The 16,007-nt window shown below is 34.8% G+C and overlaps 1 long non-coding RNA gene across 1 annotated transcript; it reads right to left on the bottom strand.

Moving 5' to 3' along the window:
• Nucleotides 1-59: 59 nt before the first annotated feature.
• On the bottom strand, nt 60-12,939 carry LOC136042270 (uncharacterized). Its single transcript, XR_010621223.1, has 3 exons — nt 11,829-12,939; nt 4,817-4,954; nt 60-664 (listed from the first exon to the last, which is right to left on the bottom strand). It is a non-coding gene; the product is annotated as an uncharacterized LOC136042270 (long non-coding RNA).
• Nucleotides 12,940-16,007: the final 3,068 nt, after the last annotated feature.

Consider the following 16,007-nt stretch of genomic DNA (forward strand, 5'->3'; position numbering starts at 1 on the left):
CTAACAATTTCCTAGTTCTAGAAAACAAAGCCTTTGTATTCCTCCCCCTCCCCTTTCGCCCTTGATAAGCTTGTCTACTCATCCCTTTCTCCTCTTTCTTAAGGATATATCAAATGTTGCTCAATCAAATTAGTCATCAAACTAAAATACGGCATTAATTGCCATGCTGAACTTTTTAATATGATGGTTTTTATTCAGCTTACGTTCGAGACATATATTTGAAAAAAAATATATTTCAGATTATATGAGAAGAACATCTACCAGAAGAGGCTTTACACAAAGATGCAATTCAAAGACGAACTTGAAAGTTGTCTGTTTGTTTTTTTTCGTGGAGGTTGCCAATTCCTAACCCTTATCACCTGTATGAATATTCCTCTTTTATAAAGATTATTTTGTTAGTTTGAGCTGATTATTGTGATACCATCGATGTGTTAAACTTTAAGTAGTGATCACTGGATTTGTGTGAAATATTTTGCTTATTGGCTTGGATATGGCCCTGTAAAAATTCATTTGAAAGGGAAGTTTAAGATGGGTTATTTATCTTTGAAAAAGTGTAATATTCTCGCCAAAAATTGATACAAATCAAAACGCGATAGTATAGTTGAGTGATATCCTACCAAGGTATGTAGCCTGTGCAGAGAACCGTCAATATCGTTGATCCATCCTAAAATTATAGAATATATAGAAAAATATAGAATTATAGAATATCAAAACTGTGGTTGTTTATAGATTAAGTGATTCTCTATCTTGGTATTCTTGTTCTAAATTAACTTTGGTGAGATTGTTACTCTGAAACGTAATGATTCAAATCAGTGGCCAAATCTCAACGTTCTTGAGTCCTCATGGTCTGTGCCAGCCCTATTTGTTGCATGTCTAAATGAGCACCATATAAATAGATAGAAGTCCATTTTTTGGTGGTGGGCGGGGTACTTTGTTTTTTGGGGTGTCTTGCAGATTGTAAAAATTGTTGCCCTGATTTTATATTGCTATTCTCTTTGGCATGCGTGAAGTGGCCAGGCACTGCTAGCATAGTCAGGAGGTATGTTTAATGGATTTAAGATGCTGGAAAATGAGCGGTGGTGGTAAATAGCTGATTATTAGAAAACTTTGGCACCCCGCCGCCTTTGGAATTCTGACGGTACGTACCACCTAATAACAAACATATATTCAAGGGTAACGTGCACAAGCAGCAACAATCTCAAGGATCGAGATTCTTTTTTTACACTTTAATCTCTGGATTTTCAGTGAACATTAGCTTTCGGTTCCATCCTTTTCTGTGTTTTCGTGATACCTATCGCTGTACAGGTTGAAAACCCATGTTCAGTTGCCCATGTGTGACGGGCAATGGAACTTATTCATCTTTTGTTTTGGGGATGTAGTTTTGAGAAGAAGACTAAGGTTTTATAGCTTATTGAAAAGTAAAGGGGTCACTATGGATGAACAAAGTTTCATCAGGACCGGTGTTCTGTTTTCCAAACTCTTTTAAACTCACTATTTCGCCTTTTTCTGGCTTACGCCTTTATAATGAAAGCAAACATAACATTACATATTAAAATGAGCATAATTTATTATGTATAGAAAGGGGCCAACTTCCTCCTCAACCCCCCCCCCCTCTCGGTCGTAGAAACTTGGATGATGCTCGTTTACTCGGAAACTGGTAGGTCTAGTTTCTTCTTTGAAACTTGTGATCAGGGAGCAACCAACCCCTTTGGACATCCCACCAACACTTTAAGACAGGCTAACCATTTTGGTCCGAATGGTTGAAAATATAAAAATTTGCATCTTAGGATGACAGAACCCCTTGGATAAGAGCCGTAAAATATGCACATTTGCCTATTCTTTATAAATATATTTTGTAGCGGAAAAAGGTGGAGGGGGGGGTCGTCTAATTTTCGGAGTCCAGTGTAATTATTTTATTTTTTTACACTTATTTTTTATACTTATTGTTTACACCGATTATTTTCTTTGCCAAAAAGATCATCAAAAGTTTGCTTTGGGAAGAGATAGGGGCCCAGAAATTAGCCAAATCAACTTTTTTCCTGTTAATTTGAAATTTACAGCCATAAGGCCTTTGGCCAATAAGATTAATGTACAAAACTGATTCAAGGGGTTAGTCCTTTGAAAGTGGTCCTTCCTCTGACAGAGGGGACACAAAAAATTGTCAATTTTTTTCGATTGGCCAGAAACTATTTGAAACTTCAGTCTAAGGGATCTCCAACGCAAATAGAAAATAAAACGAAATATTGCTTCCCTCATAATTTTGCTGAAAAAAGGGTCAGAAAAATGCCAAAAACCACCCGTCCACTGGAATTGGAAAGGGTGAATTTTGAAACTTGGGAGAAGAATCATTCGATTGAAAATTCTTTAAAAAGATCGGAAGCTACTGGAGGAAAATCAACCTCTCTCTCGGTTTCTTTTCTAATTAAATAAAAAAAACAAGTTTTTTGAAATGAAAGTAAGGAGCGACATTAAAACTAAAGTAAGGAGCGACATTAAAAAATTTTTTTTTAAGGGACATTAAAAAAAGAAGCAAAAAGGCCCAAATCCAGAACAAGGGCAGCGTCTGTATCACTTAGTAAGAAGAGGGAAATTAGCGGAATGTTTTGTTTATTTTTTATTCTTGTTATTGATGGCTATTTTTTGTAGCCACCCTCTGTTCTAATATTTAGACCCTACAAGGGATATGGATCCAAATGAGTCTATTGTGACAAAACACAATCTTTCAATAAGAATTTGGAAGGCGTTTCTTCCATCAAATATCGAGCTCCGGGCTTAATAGCCAAAATATTCATATTGGAACGAAGTATTTTACAAATCCATTTGCATTGAAAGCAAGTCATGGCGGTAAAAACGTTAACACTTGGAGAAGACACAAAGACAAAATTGGTAGTAAACTAAATGTTTGCCCTAGATTGCAGACCTTAAAAAAAAAGAAAAAATAGGACACGGGCTTTCATCACTCTCCCATTTGTATTTATATCTGGCAGCTTTAGACAATTGACGTTAAAGAAAATTTTAACGTCAAGTAGCTTTAGACAATAAGTTCGGTAAAAACTCTAATAAGAAGTCTTATTAGACTTATTAGAAGTCTTTATTAGACTTATTAGACTATATAGTCTTTTCATCACTCAATAAAGTTTTGGATTCACATGCTCAAGAGTTACATATACAAAAGAAATAGCTCACATGAGAAAAGGAAACAACAAAAACTGTCGGCTAGATTTATTTTTCAGTAGTCCTTTTAAGACTATTCTGCCAAATTAAGACCCTTGTGACTATACGTGCGTACAATGACAAAAGGAGTAGAAACCCCGTCGAGGAAGTGAGTAGATATAGAAGTGAAGGAAAGCCCTGGTCTTACTGATCTCAGTAAAGGCATGAATTCCAAGGAAATATTAACTTTATTAAGAATCGACTTGTAAGAAGCATAATAATAAAAAAAATTAAAATAAGGGTGTAAAAAGGTTAATAAAAAGCAAAGTCGAACTAAAATTCTTAAATATATATATATATATATATATATATATATATATATATATATATATATATATATATATATATATATATATTACCTGACATATTGTATCGACTATCAGTACCAAATCAGTAAAGTGAAGATGCTAATGCATAACAGTTTTGTAAGTTGTTGTTGCTTACGAGAAAAATTTAATAAAGTTTTATCGAATACATGGAGCTAAATGTTATAATCCAAGCTTAACCCAAAAAGACAATTAATTAAGTCCGACTGTCTCGACGTCACTAATACCACCTCCGATATCGATAATTCCAATAACCAGCTACGGAATAGGAATAGTTTAAACTTGGCTAATGAGAAAAATTAAATAAAGTTTTATCGAATATATGGAGCTAAATGTTATAATCAGAGCTTAACCTAAAAAGACAATTAATTAAGTCCGACTGTCTCGACATCACTGATACCACCTCCAATATCGATAATTCCTATAACCAGCTACGAAATAAGAATAGTTTAAACTTGGCTAATGAGAAAAATTAAATGAAGTTTTATCGAATTTATGGAGCTAAATGTTACAATCCAAGCTTAGCTCAAAAAGACAATTAATTAAGTCCAATTGTCTCGACATCACTGATACCACCTCCAATATCGATAATTCCAATAGCCAGCTACGAAATAGGAATAGTTTAAACTTGGCTAATGAGAAAAATTAAATTAAATTTTATCAAATATATGGAGCTAAATGCTATAATCCGAGCTTAGCCAAAACGGGCATTTAATTAAGTCCAAATTTTTCGACGTCACTGATACCACCTCCGAGATCGATATCTCCAATAACAAGCTAAGAACTCAGAACAGCTCAAACTTGGCAAAAAAAAAAAATCGAGAGAAATAATCTTAAGTTAAGGATTCGTAGAATAAAAAGAAGATAAAGAAGCTTCACGTAAAGCTTGGTATGTGTATTAATCCTGCTATTGTAATTTGCCCTTTTCTATAATCAAATATGCCGATAGTTCCCACAAAATTTATTTTTCTTTGCGTCTGTGTGTTTGTGTAACACAAGGACACGTACTTGAAAAACATATTGTAAAGATTATTTCTTGTCGGAGTGAAGGGACTTAGGAACAGTAGATTTAATTTTTTTATTTTGGCTGGATTTATGCTCATGTTGGCATTGCCTCTGCTTTTTCTTTCTTTGCATAACTTCAAAAGTAGGCAATAAGGTATAACATTTGAGGGCCAATGATTGACTCAATTCACATATAATTCCGACATATTTTAACTTCATCCAAATCACAAAGAAAAAAATATTCGTTATTCATTCTATCTTAAAATATTTACCTTGTCAAAGAAGATTTGAATTATAGCACTTAATCTTTCCTCTGTATTAACCTCCATTTCCAAAATGTTCCTGGAAATTTTACCGTAATTTTTAGGCGTCAGCTTATTTATTCTACCTCTGATAGCTTTCTTTAGATCCTGCGCAAAAGAAACCGTCATTAGATACAATAGTTTAGAATAAAATGAACACTCTAAAAAATTAAACAAAATCAGTCCTGTTGAGCAAAAACCACCATCGTATTGGTCTGGTCATAAATGTTAGTTTTCATCATATTAGTGACAAAACGCTGATAACTGAGTAAAACGAAACTGAAAACATTCCATTGATATAAAAAGTTCTATTACAGAATTTATATTTATAAATCCATATATCCATATATTGACTAATAGCTTTCTTTAGATCCTGCGCAAAAGAAACCGTCATTAAATACAATTGTTTAAAATAAAATGAACACTCTAAAAAATTAAACAAAATCAGTCCTGTTGAGCAAGAGCCACCATCGTATTGGTCTGGTCATAAGTGTTAATTTTCATCATTTCAGCGACAAAATAACTGAGTCAAACGAAACGTAAAACAGTCCATTGATATAAAACAAAATTTATAGTTATAAATCAATATATGAGGGGAGGAGAGGGACAGCAAGCATTCCGTGCAGCACATGTAGTCTGAAGAGGCGGATGCTTAAAAATGTTAGAATACCAATTTCAACAGTTGTATTAAAATTTCGACCCCGTATAATCCAACAAGCTTCAAGTGGTATTTTTGAACTTTATAGTCTTTAAGGCTAAAAAAAGACTTAAGTCTGATAATCATAAATTCTACCCAAATACTTAAGACTGCATTATTCACGTAAGGTCTAGAATATTATTTATTCTGTATTTATTTTATATATATTTGATTCTAAAAAATATGCTACCGCATATACTTACAATCTTTAATCAAACTCAAAATCAAAATTATGAAAATGCGACATACGACTTTGGTTTATGATCACGGCTTTGGTTTAGGATCAATAATTTTATAATCACTTAGTCAAATAGAGCCATATTTAAGCGCCGGCTGACGAAAAAACTCCTATCAGCTTATTAATTGGGCCCTAACTCACAGCCAAAGAAGCAGGATTTTTATTCAGAAGAAACATTTTATGATAAGACAATTAAATGGTCGTACAAACGGGTATGTGCATAAAGAATATAAATATTCCTTCTCGGGGGCTTTCTTCTTCTAAGACAAAGCGGAATGAGTGAAGAGCATATTCAGTCACACAAATGTCACACATGTTTATAAAAAAAAGCGGAGATTTACGACTGGTTTACGTTCTTTCTTCATTTTATTTGTTCGCTCCAACATGAGAGGGTGTAGCATAAGTAAACAGGTTTTTCTTCTCACTCCATTGGACTATCTATCTTAGCTTTGTCTATAATTAGCCATGACTTGATTAGCCCACAACTATTCCATTTTTAATTCAGAAATCAATGGTCAAAAGTCCATTGATTTTTGAATTTAAAAATGGAATAATTGTGGGCTAAATCAAGTCATGGCTAATTGTAGACAAAGCCAAGATAAATTCTTAACATAAATCAACTTGTCAATTGAAATATCCCTTCTCAGGAGCGTTCTTCTCCTTTTTCTTGACATAGTGGAATGAGTGAAGAGCGTACACAGAGTTACACTCATGTCACACATATCGACAAATGGATCCGAAATTTATGACTGGTTTACGCTCTTTTTTCATTTCAACCTCAAATCTACTCTATATCCATGCAAAGCAGAAATGACGTGAACATAATAGGAAAAGTCTTTATCAAGACAAGTTGGTTCTAAGTTTATCCTAATGACACTGTGTCAATGCTATAATCTAAATCAAACTAAAAACTATAAAAAAAAACTTTAATCTTCACTCTTATTGGCAAATAATAATTAGTGGTCGTGCAATAGGATATGTGCATTAAGACTCTAAATACCCTTTCTCGGGGACTTTCTTCTTCTTCTTCTTCTTCTTAGACACAGTGGAATGACTGAAGAGCGTACACAGTCACACTGATGTTATAAATATAAATAAATAAAATTGAAATTCGTGACTGGTTTACATTCTTTCTTCATTTCAACCTCAAACGTGCTCAATACATATGGAAAGTAAAAATGACGTGAACATAACTGGAAAAGCCTTCAACACTGGTATGTTCCAAGTATATTCTAATGAGTGTCACAGTGTCAATGTTATAATATATATCAAACTAAAAACTAGAAATAAACTGAAATCTCCACGTAAAAAAAAAATATTTGAAAATCGAACTTAGTCCGACGCCCGAATATATGCACTTAATACTCGAGCAAGCTCAGTTTTCAGTAGACCGCTGGATTTTTTTTTTTCAGAATTCTATAAATATAGGAATATATGAGTCGGTTTATTTGATTTTAACTCTTAACTCCGTATTCACTATTGTAACTATTAACTGACTATTTTAACTACTTTAACTTATTAATTATCTTTATCAACTTGATAGATTTTGATTTTCTTAGACGTACAATACAAGCCTTATAAGAAGATTCAATTTTGAATTAGGCAATGAGACTACAAAGTCCAACACGAGTTTTTATTAAATAGGCTATTAAATATAAATTTTACTTCCTACCTCTTAAAGGTCCAAACAAAAATATATGCACCTCTCATGAGAAGTATATTATCAGGAGCATATTTTTGAAAAGTTGAAGACACTTACAAATAGAACATTAAATAACATTATGTTTACTATGCAACGCATCAGGTTTGCTCATTTATTACATAGCATCAAGAAAACTTGTGCAAAAAGTGCTGCTTATATTTACAGTACTATATTCAAGAATTTCAGTCCTGAAGCGTATTTTATTTAGTGAGCATACTTTTTATTCAGTCTGCAGTCACCCTTAAATAACATTCCCGTTTCTATAGAAAAATCTAAGATGTAAATAATGACGAAGACCACACTGCCTTTCCGTAATACAAATAAAGAAGAGAGAATAATGAGGGCTTTTTTCCCAAGACAGTGAACCAACAAAACCTATTTGAATATTTCGGCCCTATATCTAAGGGCCGTCTTCAGCAAAGAAAATAATTACAATAAAAACACTTACAATAAAAGTTCTCGGTTAAAAATCCATTTTTTTTTTTATAAAAATAGCCTTGGCATCATTACTTCTTATCGAAAAGTTCAGCCAAGACTCTAAGAGAACTTTTATTGTAAGTGTTTTTATTGTAATTATTTTTGTTTGCTGAAGACGGCCCTTAAATATAGGGCTGAAATATTCAAATAGGTTTTGCTGGTTCACTGTCTTGGGAAAAAAGCCCTCATTATTCTCTCTTCTTTATTTAAATTAAGATGTAATATAGAAAACATCAAAACTTTTGACAAAAGCGCCGCTTATATTTTCTGTTGTCGATTCCAGAATTACAGTCCAGGATATACTTTATTTAGCGAGTGTAGTCTGTATCTAGTCTGCAGTCGCCCTTGAATAACATCAAGCTATGCAACATATGAGGTTTCTTCATTTATTGCATAGTATCAATAAAACTTTAGGAAAAAGTGCCGCTAAAGTTTACAGCATAATTGCATTACTGAATTCCATGAACAGAATTTCGTGAACTGAATTTCATCAAAACTTTCTATTGTAGTTCTTACAAAAAAAAAAACAAAAAAAACAGTTTGGCTCTTTCAGGCTGTGAGATAAATCCATTATTAGATATTAAACATGGAGGTAATGATAGATTTGTGAGATTTTTAAGAAATAATTATCAAAACAGAGAAAGAGAAAAAATAAATTCTAGTCCCCAGCATCGCTCAATTAAACATTGCACCTACCACTCATTTAAACACAGGCTCTTGAGATAAAATTTATTTTGTATTTCAAAGAGAGCCAAGTGAACGAAATTTTGTAAATTAATGAACATATCATTCCTGAAAATCTCAACTGTCTTTTGCGATTCTCCTTGATTTTCAAAATAATGAACTTAAATTTCCACTGAACGGGGTTTCAGAGCACGGCAAATCGATTAGCTTTCTAAAACATTTGACCCTCTTTAGGACAAATTTGATATTTATGGCAAAAAATTGTAGAAAAAAGCCCTTTGTGCTTGAACGATCTCTTCTGTTACTTAAGAACAACATGAGGTACTGTAATTCGGTCCTATAGAACCCTCTAAAAATATTCTATGGTCACTTTTACAATATGATTAGTCGTGAGAAAAAGGGGAAAACAAAAGGAGACACAAGTCCCATCTATACAAAACTGTGGATTTCATCTTGATATAGCTCAAAGAATCTCCAATGGAATGAGCCCCTTAAAAAGTTAATACAACCACCCCTTTCATAAGAGCCTTATATGCTCCATGGTATAACTAACAATGCTGGCACTCAGCCTCTAAGGGGTCACATCAACCATGGATGTATTGTTATATGATCTTTGGATTATTTTGAACAAAACTGATATCTCAAAATTTTGGTTAGATACATGTGAGGGAAAGAGGATAGAGGAAGCTAGTTGCCCTCCAACCACTTCTGACTGTTAAAAGGGTACTAAAACTATCAATTTCCAATCAAACAAGCCTCCTACAAAGTTTATAAAACCAACCCTTCTACAAAATCTTATATATCCCAGGGGCATAACTTACAAGCCTTGTACCTGGCCTACAGGGGGCTGTGTCAACCATGAAGGTACTTTTATATGATCCTTGGACTATTTTGAACAAAATGGCTATCTCATTCTTCAATCAGATGCATTTGGGGAAAAGAGTGCATGGGGGGCTTTCTGCCCTCCAACCACTTTTCATTTTTCAAACAAGGACAAGAACTTCCAATCTCCAATTGAATGAGCCCCCTTCAAAGTTTATGTGATGACTCCTTCCATAAAAACCTTATAAGTTAACAATGGGCAACTAGCATGACTTATATCCCTTTTCCTGAGGGACAGTGGTGTAATTTCATCAAAATCCTGGGGGGGGGGGCAAAGTTGTAGCCAATTTTACCAAGTCAAGTGAACATGACAATGTAAACTGAAAAATTATCCACATATTACCATAAAGCTGAAGACATACTAAAGAAAACTGAGTTGTATCCTTGGATACTTGAATTATGCAAACTTATCTTAGTATTGGCAAGATTTTCTGCAGAAACTAAATTTCAGCTGGGGGGGGGGGGGAAACTGAGGTCTGTGGGGGGGCAAACTTGGAGTTTGGAGGAGGCAGTTGCTTGCCCTGTCCCATAGAAATTTATGCACCTGCTGAGGAATGTGAGTGGGAGTGGGGTTGACATCCCTAGAGTCACAATTACTGGACCTTACATCTATACTGGACAAAATGGCTACCTCAAAATTTTGGTAGGATGTGATTGGGAATATGACAGTCATAAAGGGTGGTTGCTCTCCAATCAATTTTGAATTTTAAAAATTACACTAGAACTTTCAGTTTTCAAGGAACTTTAAATTACTTTGTATAGTTTCCTTGTGGAAGTTACCATGAAGAGCTAAAAGGCATGGTTATGTTGGTGTTTTCATTTTATCATTAATCAACTCAAACAACACTATATTTTTATCGGTCAAGTACAAGCCCAATCAGTAATTGTGACTGCTGCCCTTTTCTTTTTAGTATCCATTAACTGTATTGAAGGCTAAGCAACCATGTTTTGTTTTGTCTTTGAGTCCTCAATTTTACTGTAAACTTGAAATTAGTATTGACATTCAAATGCTAAGAGTTGTGCAGTGTTTTGTGCATTAATTCTCTTATGCAATGCAAACCAGTACTATAAAAATCACTTACTTCCATCTTGGAAGTTATTGCACACAATTGTCTCCTGTTTTTCAATGCATTTGAAAGCAGCTCTCTTTAAGAAAAAATACAGTCAAAATTAATTTTCTGTTGTAAACACATGATGTTCACAGAACATAAAAAGCAATCCTAGACAAATTTTCCATTAGAGGTCTTATTTCATTTAAGAATCTTAGAAAGCAGGATGTAACTAGGTTCAGATGCAGCATTTTGTATTCAAAACTGTTTGTTCAGAGCCACTTAATGTATAAGCCTAGAATTGGGGCTATTGAGAAGGAAACATGTTAATAAAACAATTCTTACTTTACAATATCCAGAAAAATTGTATCTAATACATTTTGAAGGCACTCATACTATATTTTATCTCCCTCCTCTATTGTACAAGTATATAGCACAAATTACATATTTTGGTACTTGTGTATTATATGGTAAAGATTCAAATTTACACTATGTAAAACTGGGGAACAAAATAGTTTCTTTCAGCTTAGCATGAGACAAGACAAAGACAAGTGACACAATAGATGGGAAAAATATAATTTGGGCTATATATTTACACATCAAGAGGTGTGGGGCTAAAGTATTTGGACAGTTAGAAAACAATTCTTACTTCATAATATGCAGAATAATTGTACCTAATGCACTTTGCATGCAGACACTGTTTACTTTACACCCACCCAACCAACCCCCTTAATATGCAAATATGTAGCCCAAATCTTTTTCTAATGTATTATATTTTCATCATATTTTGTGATATTTCATTAAGATTGAGGTCAGAAAAACAGGTTCTAATCAAATGAAACACTTGAGTGTTTGCTTAATAATATACAAGTACTTATATTTCCAATGGGTTTTGCCATGCATTATTCTTGTTTCAACTTGTGTATCCTGAGTATAAATTGTGTATACATGAGAAATATGATATACATGAGAAATCTCTTGTTTATACATGAGAAATATATAATTTAAGCTATGTAGCCTATTTCCACATTAGGGGGAAGGGGGTAAAGCATAGTGGAAGCACCTTCAAAATGTGGCAAGTATAATTTTTCTGTATATTATGAAGTGAGAATTGTTTTCTTAACATTTTTCCTTTTCAATAGCCCCAATTCTAGGATTGTATCTCATTTGCTGCTTGTCAAAATTTTTCATCTGAAACCCAAAATCCAGGCTAGCCTAAATATTTTATTGGGTAATGTCTTTTCAAACCATACTTCTGGACAACAGCTAGATGTTGTTGTTGTTGTTGATTCCAACGTTTTTGGAGCATGAGTCAGCTCCGTCACGTACGTATCAATCTTGTCCAGACAATGTGTATGGAGAATTTTTAAGAAACGATGACTACTTTCAGATTAGTGAATCACTTAGAATCGTTATTTGCAGATTCTTTATTGGTGGCAAACCATTTTTTCCACTAGTATAGCCACCTACGTCAGACCACCCTAATTAATTCTATAGTATTTACAACCGTAAATTACAATTTACATTAAATTTCGTGGGAAACACATTAAACTTATACAATATATTGAATACATTAATAAACATTTGACTTGATACAACATGACCCAAGACTGTTAAAGCACATCGAATAAACTTGAAGTTCTAATAAAACAACCCAGTGCAGAAACAGACACCCTACGAGCCCACGGAGGGGCGGATGAATGACCCACCACCGCACGGAAAGTAAAGGCACCAAAGAGTTTTAGAACTTTTCTTTTTAATATTTCACGCTGGATATAATACTTTTTACACGACATTATAACATGGCGGACATCTTCATATACATTACATACAATGCAATTTGGGGAGTCAACCAAATTCCATTTAAAGAGAACAGAATTCACTTTAGCATGGCCAGATCTGATTCGAAATATTGTTGTGGCAATTTTCCTCTCACTGTGAATTAGGTCCAATGGAGGAGGCTTAAAATCATATAGATCCAAGATTGTATTAGTGGACTTTCTTGTGAAATCAGCTTTCTCATCAATTGCGGATTTGTCCTCGTAACCCTGAATATATTCACTCAGGGACAAGTTTACATCCAACAATTCACCACTTCTGCAAGCCCATTTTGCCATTTTGTCAGCTGACTCGTTCCCAGGAATACCTGCATGTGCTGGGACCCATGTAAGTTGTAGATCATAACCATGTATTAGAAGGTCATCAACTATTTTTTCAATTTGTGCAGCAGTTTCTTTGGCATCATTTCGTTTCATAGCTAAGTAATTTAACACAGATAGAGAATCAGAACAAATCAAAAAGCTACCAACTATACCGTTTGACTTAATATAAAGAAGTGCTTGATAAATAGCAATCATTTCTGCAGAAAAAACAGTAAGCTTGTCAGGTAGCTTAAATCCGCAAGAAGTACCAGTAGACGGGACTACAAAAGCGCAGCCTACACCCATTTCCGACTTAGATCCGTCAGTATATATGTGAGTAAAGTCAGTCCATTGCAGAGTCAGCCTATACCACTCTAATTTTAAAATTATTGTTCCTGAATCATTAATTCTACTATCTAGAGCTAAATTAATTACATTACCTATTCCGTTGAAGCGTGAGGAAAGGTCATCTATATTTGGGGTTGGAACTAGGCCTGAAAGGCCAGCATTACTCATCAGACAAGAATATTTATAGACTGTAGGGGAAAACCTTGGTCTAAACTGGAGATCTTGATTCCATGTAGCAATGCATTCTTTATAAACAATATGATTTGTTGATCCCATTTTTTTTAGAAAGTAACGGGCTTGAAGATTATTTCTTCTCCTCTGAAGTGATGTGACGCCAAGCTCACAGTAGAGGGCTGGGGTGGGGGTGGTTTTTAAGCAGCCTAGAGCTCGTCGGAGAACTTGATTAAAAGCTGAATCAAGTTTCTGGAGGTTATGCTTAGTTGCTTCCCTATAGAACATGCTACCATAGTCCAGTTTGCTGGTGATTGTTGCTCCAATTAGTTTTGAAACACAAGAATATGGGGCTCCTCTTTTAGAGAGGCAGATTGCATTGAGAAAGTTTGCCCTACTTCTCAGGTTACCAACAAGATAGTCGATGTGGTTAGTCCATAGCAACTTTGAATCCAGTAAGACTCCTAGATAGCAAAATTTCTCTGCATGTTGGATGTCCACTCCTGCTAAAGACACAATGGGGGGTTGAACATTTGTTCGATTTTTCCTTGAGAAAAGAACACTTACTGACTTCTCTGTTGAAAATGACATGTAGTTTTCCATTGTCCAATTTTCTAAGTAATACAGGGCTTTTTGGACTGAAGCCTTAAGGCATCCCCTATCTCGAGAGGAGGCAGCTACTGCAATGTCATCAGCATATAAGTATAGTTTACAACCCAGTATCGTATCTAAGTTTATATCGTGACAATATACTAAAAACAATAAAGGACTTAGTACCCCTCCTTGGGGGACACCCACATTATTTGGAGCACTAAAAAAGCCAGACGAATGATTTTCTAAAGTTATTTCTATTTTCCTCTCAGTCAAGAAATTACCAATCCATTCCACGATTTGAGGGCTAATATTTAGCTTCTTTAGTTTTGCCATTAGAGTAGGGATATTCACTCTGTCAAATGCTGAAGTCATATCAAGGAAAACAGCTAGAGTTTCTTTTCCTAGGCGGAATCCCTGTTTTATTTGATTTTCAAGCCTCACAAGACAGTCTATTGTACTGCGTTGGGGCAGGAAGCCTAGTTGTTCTGGCTGAACTACTTTCTCAATTGCTGGTAGAACTTTCTTTTTTATCAGTCTCTCCATTAGCTTGCAGAGGCATGAAGTCAAGGCAATTGGGCGATATGATTTTGGGGATGTAGGGTCCTTTTGGGGTTTCAGGATTGGTATTATTGCAGCTTTTTTCCAAAGCGATGGGACATAACCTTCCTTGATGGACCTATTAAACAAAGTTAAGACAGAAGCCTTAAGCAGGGGGGACATGTTGGACAGCATCTCATTGTGAATCCTGTCTGGGCCCATAGCCCCTGGTTTTAATTTTTTAATAATCGTATCAATATCCTGTTCTACAAGTTCAATATCATTCTTAGGGAAGACCTGTGTAGGTTGCATAGTGGGTCGGTTTTGAGTAGAAAGTTGTGGAGGAATGTTTGCAATTAGATACTCTTTCAGAAGCTTTATTTTCTCGGGTGTTGTGGCGGCAGTGGTTCCGTTGTGTATCATGATGCCAGATATTGGGGAAGACCTTTGTCCAGTGTAGACTTTCCAGTTCCTCCACAACTCTTTGATTGATGTAGTCTTCGTAAACTTTGTCTCAATTAGAGTCTTCCATCCATTCTTGATTTCTTGGGGAACAAGTTTAGAGCTGCAATTCTGAAAACGTCAGTCACAAAAGGTATATCATTCAAAGATGCAGTTCAAGCTTTCACTGACACCAAAGGGAAGACTCTGCACACACCACCACCAGCTTTAAACTTTGAAAACTTTCCAGTCCTTGTTCACCCTTCAATCCCACCAGAAGCAAAAATACAGGAACCAATTAACAAGGAAGTTGTCTTACTGAGAGAAAAAATAGACCAACTAACCTCAGTAGTGTCATCATTGTGCTCACTGATTGCTTCCAGTGTAAAGTTAAGCAAAAGCTCGAAGTCAGAGGTACAGAAGATCCTGTCTTCACTGAAGAAATCTGAATCCTTTGTTTCTGGAAATGAAACAGACTCAGAGGATGGTATGGATGAAGATAACTTTGTTCCAAAGAAAATTTTGTCCTCTCCAGAGAAAAAGACATTAAATAAGCGTGTTCATAAACAAAAAATCAAAGAATGACTACAAGGGTAATCCAACTAAACATTAGGGGAATGGGAAAATCAAAGGTAGTAGAATTGAAAAACCTTCTAGTGAGGAGTAAGCCAGATATTGTACTAATTCAGGAAACTTTATTGAATGAACAGAAAACTTCCCCAAATTTTAAGGGCTATAGCATGGCTAGATGGGATAGAAAGACAGGACCAGGGGGAGGACTTATGACTTTAGTTAAGGATAATATCCCGTTTAAAATAGTGAATGATTTTACCCCAGGAAAAAATGAAATTGGGATTATATCTGTCAAAGAGGATGGAACAGATAACTGGATATCCGTTATCAACTATTATAACAGGACTGCAACTGACTTTGATTTTAAGCAGTTCAAAGATGCTTTTCAGAAATGTAAAGAGAGGAAAATAATTGCTGGTGACTTCAACCTTCATAACCCAATGTGGGACTCAACATCTTCTCCAAATCATAATTCTAATTTACTGGCAGATTTTATTACTGATCCTCAAAATATGGTTTGTCTTATCACTCCAATAGATCTAGGTACTAGGCTAAACCCCTTAAATGGGAAGACTTCTACTATAGATTTAACAATTGCTTCTTTAGACCTTTCAGTTGACTTTGAGG

Source organism: Artemia franciscana, unplaced genomic scaffold (assembly GCF_032884065.1).
Source record: "Artemia franciscana unplaced genomic scaffold, ASM3288406v1 PGA_scaffold_97, whole genome shotgun sequence".
NCBI lineage: Eukaryota > Metazoa > Arthropoda > Branchiopoda > Anostraca > Artemiidae > Artemia > Artemia franciscana.